This window comes from Mustela putorius, unplaced genomic scaffold, assembly GCF_011764305.1.
Source record: "Mustela putorius furo isolate JIRA1106 unplaced genomic scaffold, ASM1176430v1.1 tig00003869_pilon_pilon_pilon, whole genome shotgun sequence".
NCBI lineage: Eukaryota > Metazoa > Chordata > Mammalia > Carnivora > Mustelidae > Mustela > Mustela putorius.
Genome location: NW_025422021.1, coordinates 29,937,787 through 29,943,786, shown reverse-complemented (window position 1 = coordinate 29,943,786; position 6,000 = coordinate 29,937,787). Strand labels below are relative to the sequence as shown.

Here is a 6,000-nt window from a genome sequence, read left to right as displayed (position 1 = left end):
AGCAATAGTACAATTCCTTGAAAGACACAATCTGTCAAAACTCACATGAGAAGACATAGATCAAGGATGCCTGGGTGACTCAGCTGGTTAAGCGTCTGCCTTTAGCTCAGGTTAGGATCTTGGGGTCCTGGGATGAGGTGCTACAGTGGGCTCACTGCTCAGCAGGAAGTTAGCTTCTCCCTCTCCCTTTGCCCCTCCCTGCCTTGCTCTCTCTGTCTCTTAGATAAACAGATGAAACCTTGCTTTAAAATTTAAAAAAAAAGAAGACATAGAACATATACACAAACTTACATATTTAATAATATGGAATATTATTATCTATTTATTTATATAATTAAGTATATTAAATAATAACCAACAGATAATGATTAATAACAATAATAAATCAATATATTTACATAATTAAATAGAATCAATGATTAATGGTCTTACCAAACAGAAAGCCTCAGGCCCAGATGGGCTCCCTGGCGAATTCTATCAAACATTTAAAGAAGAAATGATACCAATTAATCTACTATCTCTTCCAGAAGATCAAAACAGGAAACACTTTTTAACTGAATCCACCAGGTAGCATTACCTTACTATAAAAACCAGATAAATGCATTCTAAGAAAACCATAGGCTAACATCTCCCATAAACAGAGACACAAAAGTACTAAACAAAATATTAGCAATCAAATCCAACAATGTAGAGAAAGAATTTAGGCCACAACCAAGTGGGGTTTGTATCAGGTGTGCTGGCCTGGTTCAACATTCAAAATCCGTTAATGTAACCTACCTAGCACATCAATAGGCTAAAGAAGAGAAATCACATGATCATATTAATAGAATCAGAAAAAGCATTTGGCAATATCCGATATCCATTCATGCTAAAAGTTCTTGGCAAACTAGGAAAAGAGGAGAATTTTCTCAATTTGTTTAAAAACATCTGCAAAATTGCACAGCTCAGGCACTTGGGTGGCTCAGTGGGGTAAAGCTTCTGCCTTCAGCTTGGGTCATGATCCCAGGGTCCTGGGATCGAGCCCCGCATCAGACCCTCTGCTCAGCAGGGACCCTGCTTCCTCCTCTTTCTCTGCCTGCCTCTCTGCCTACTTATGATCTCTGTCTGTCAAATAAATAAATAAAATTTTTAAAAAAATTGCACAGCTGACATCCTATTAATTGTGAAGATCTTGAAGCTTTCCCACTAAGACCAGGAACAAGGAAAGCTTCTCCTCATTTGGGAATTGCAAGTTAAAACAATGAGATAACACTAAATATCTATTAGAATGACCAAAATTGAAAACACTGACAATAACAAGTGCCGTCAAAGAACTTTTAGTCATTGCCAGTGGGTATGCAAAATGGCACAGATACTTTTAAAGAACAGTTGACAATTTCTTACAAAACGAAAAATACACTTACAATCCAGTCCAACCATCTCACTCCTTAGTATTTATCCAAATTATTGAAAATTAGGTACACATGAAAATCTGCACACAGATGTTTATAGATTTATTCATAATTGACAGTATTTAGAAGCATCTAAGATACTCTTGAGTACGTGAATAGATAAAGTCACAGAATCAGACGATCAAATATTCTTTAGCACTAAAAAGAAATGAGCTATCAAGCCATGAAAAGACATATAGGCAAGTTCAATATGTATTACTGAAAAAGAAAGTCAGTCTTCAAAGTCAATCTATGGGACTCCAACTATATAATTTTCTGAATAAGGCAAAACTATGGAGACAGTAAAAAGATCAGTGATTACCAGAGGTGAGGAGGAAGCAGGATGAATTGGTGAAGCAGAGGATTTTTAAGGAAGTGAAACTATTCTGTATGGTACTATAATGATGGTTATATGTCTTTATACATTTGTCCAACCATAGAATGTACAACACCCCAGATAAACCCTAGTATAAACTATGGGCTTTGAGTGGCAATGATTCACCAATGTATATTCATCAATTATAACAAATGTACTAATGTCCACAGTCGTGGAGATTGTGTGTGTTAGGAGTGGAGGTATATGGGAATTCTCTATAGTTTCTGGTCAGTTTTGTTATGAATCTGAAACATCACTAACTAAACAATTAATTAATTTCACTAATTAAAAAATGAATTTTGCATCTGGACAATTGAATAAGTTCTCAAACTTATTCATTTCCACTAGTGTGAAGATTCTATTGGATTTTCTACATACATAATCATGCTCTTTGCAAATAATGACTTTGTTTCAAACTTTTCAAAATTTCTTTGCCATTTCATTATCTTTTCTAATGTAATGATTGGCAACTCCAGCAGCTACCACCTTGACTTGTTTCCAAACTTCAAGGTAAACCTCCTTTTTTTTTTTTTTTTTAAAAGGAATCAAGTATGATGGTTCATTTAACTTTGTATGGATAACCATTATCAGACTTAATGTTTCCTTTGATTTCTACTTTGTTAAGAGGTTTTTGTCACTGTGGACATTGAATTTATCAAATGCACTTTGTGCATTTTTTAATATAATCACCTAATTTGCTGTATTTATATTTGAAAGTTAGATTGAATAGATAGCTTTTTGAGTGTTAATTCAATTTTGAATTCTTGAAATACATCCCCATTTGGTGATAATATGTAACTGTTTATATGTAATTGGATTTAATTTGCTAATGTTTTATATAGTATTTCTGCATCCACATTCACTACAGAGATTTGTCTGTAGTTTTTCTTTCTTACAATGTCCTGGTCATATTTTAGTATCAATGTTAAATAGATCTTGTATATGTTAAGTGTTCCAACTTTATCTATGCCCTGGAAGTATTCATGTGAGGCTGACATTCCTTCATATATGTTTGGAATAATTGATCAATAAAATCATCTAGTTAATTGTTCCCTGTGAGAAACATTTCAATAACTGATTCAATCTTATAATCCATATATGACTTTCTGTTTCTTCTTATGTAACTTATATAAGTTGTTATTTTTAAGATACTTGTACATTTAGTTGAAATTATCAAATTTGCTGATATAATGTATTTATAATGCCCACTTGTAACTCTCTAGGGTCTGTAGAAACATCCTCCTTTTCATTTCTGGTGGAGATTTAGGCTTTATTTGAGTTAGGAATTTCACTGATATTATTAATCTTTTCAAAAAATGTATGTAATGCTGACTCCACTTTATGTTTGTTTTCCATGTCATAGATTTCTGTTCTGATATTTATTTTCATTCTGTCCTTTCACTTGTTTCATTTCCATCCTTCACCTTCTTATTCGGTGGAAGTGTATCATCTCTTTTCCCTAATATATCCATTTCATCACTTCTCGGCCTTTTGGCTAAGATCAAATGTAGTATCTGTTCTTATCAGTTTAATATCTGACATGTCCTCTATCCTAATACCTCCATTTCAGTTGTACATTCTCCTCCAATCTCTGCGTTAGTAGCATCCCATGGACTTGTATGCTTTATCTTCAATATCTTTCAGTTCAACTATTTTCTAAAATGGCAAACAGAAATATAAAATTTGCAACATATGTTACAGATAAAAGGCTAAATTCCTAAAATAAAAAGCACTTTTAAAAATTGAGGAGAAGGCAAAACTGAAATGGAAAAAGATACACAAAAACGCATGTGCAGACCATTCACAAAACACATATATTTAAATTAGTCTTAAATATTTTATATAATAAGTTTTATTTGTAACAAGGTACAAATTTCATCTGTGATACAATTTCTTATCTATCAGTTTGGCAAGAATTAAAAACATTAAAAGAAAAATTTTCAGAATATATATTTAAGTTAAAAATCAAAGTGTACTAGCAAAGCTTTGTTATGAAATCTTTTCTATAAGGAAACATTGGAAATAGAGGAAAATTTATGTTTGCAGATGCATGCACACACACACACACACACACACACACAGAAGATCAACAGACTAATGAGGTTTAATCTTGATTTTTTTTTTTAAGATTATTTATTTATTTATTTGACAGAGAGAGATCACAAGTAGATGGAGAGAAAGGCAGGCAGAGAGAGAGAGAGAGGGAAGCAGGCTCCCTGCTGAGCAGAGAGCCCGATATGGGACTCAATCCCAGGACCCTGAGATCGCGACCCGAGCCGAAGGCAGCGGCTTAACCCACCGAGACTAATGAGGTTTAAAAGGGTAGATAGGAATGTATGGAAAAGGCAGAGAGGAGGAAATGGCACCTCGCTGGATACACTTCTTTCTATAATTTTGGTTTTTGAGCCCATTTAAATATTTTATATACTCAATTTAAGTTATTGCAATGGGAGGCTAAGATGGACTACAAATGGAGTTTTATCAAAATAGTGTTTTTCAAATAACACACAAACTACTGTTATTTTCCTCAGTACAAAGAACTGCAAAATAATTGGGAGATCTGTTAATAGCTTTGTAGCTAGCTCTTATTTTAAATGATTATTCTTTTAGCAATTCTGACAGTACCTTTTGTTTATTGTAGAACTGAGGCAAAGAGAAGATCTAGTGATGCTGACTTCTGTGTTTTCTCCACAGCAAAGATCTCCAACTCTGCCTTTGTATCTTTGCCAAATGCAGTGATGGTGGTTGACCCTTCTACTTGCTCTTGCTTGTTTCTTGTTTTTTTTTTTCTCTTGCTCTTATTTTTTTCAACAGAATAACAGTTGGATCTCACCATAAGGCAAGGAAATGGAGGCCCCGGAGAACCTCATTCACGGGATAGACTGCACACTCTACAACATGCTGGGAGAAAGGAGTGATAGGCACCACTGTGCATCCTGGCTGGGTCTCATCCAGGACATAACCCCATTCTCAGCACTGAGGCAGACTGGAGCTCTGCCAGCACCAAATCACTACATCCCCCAGACCTGCATTCAGCGGGGAAACGAAACTCCCTGGAGGATTACTGAACTAGTAAGGATGCACCGTTGTGAAGCTCAGAAATTCATCCGATGCCTTCTCAGTTATGATCTGCAAAGGAATTTCCTTGGGATTTTGATAAAACACAGATGCTGGTCGGCAAGGCGGGGGTGGGGGGAAGGGGCAGGTTATTCAGTTGCCGCTGGTTCTTGGGCTGCTCTTCGAGTCACAGAATCTAGGGTGCCCATTCTGGAATCCCCTGAGGTCTGCCTCTTTCTGCCCCAGAACAATGAGATCATAAGCTCAGGGTTGTCCCAACCCCCCGTGGAACCTAAGGTAGCTGACTCCACGGAAGACCCTGCTCGTCTAAGAGGTGCTGGTGTGTCAGTAGACTGGACAGATTTGATCAGTCTGGGGACTAACGGGACCAGCCTGCTCAGCCTAGGACTGTCACACAACGATATGGACTCCTTAGGATGTGCTGGAAAAATCCAAAGTTCCAGGAAATTCTCCTCATGTCAGTAATTTCTTAATTGTCATTTCCAGGCCCACACCCAAAGTCTGTAAAATCACAAGAACTGGTTTTAAAAACATAAAGAATGTGTGGAAATGCTCTGGACTGTAGAGTGACCCTGCCACTTTGGGCGATAACTGAGGGGTAGGGGACAGCCAAGTAGAGCAAAGACATCCATAGAGCCATGCTCTCAAACACGACCTAAAGCTGTCCACCTGTGCGTGAGACTTCAGGTAGAAACCTGTTTGGGCTGCAGGACCTGCCTGCTGAGAAATGGCCTCCGTGTCCTGCCTGTGGCTCCCCATCCCTGAGTCCTCTCACACAGCTGCTCACTTTCCTTCCTGACCCCTAATATTCAGTATCTGACTCTGGCATTCCATTAATGACAGACTGTACCTTATGTGCATTTTTATAGTATGGTAATGATCTGAGCTAGTAAACTTTTTAAGTAGGTGTTTCCTAGAGGAGGAGCTAGCATATAGATAAACAGTATTTGGAGGTAAGTGTCCTAACATCAGCAACGGGGCTCAGCCCTACCTGCCCTCTTGCTCCACAGGCTTTGTCCCAAAACGTTACTGATTGGGAAAATTTTCTCAAGAGCTAGATATTTCTTTGCTTGGATTCCTTTTTGTAACATGGTAACAAAATCACTTGATTGCTCT

At 37.1% G+C, this 6,000-nt stretch overlaps 1 pseudogene; it reads left to right on the top strand.

The window, feature by feature from the left end:
* Positions 1–3,281: 3,281 nt before the first annotated feature.
* LOC123388019 lies at positions 3,282–3,399 on the top strand (annotated as a pseudogene).
* Positions 3,400–6,000: the final 2,601 nt, after the last annotated feature.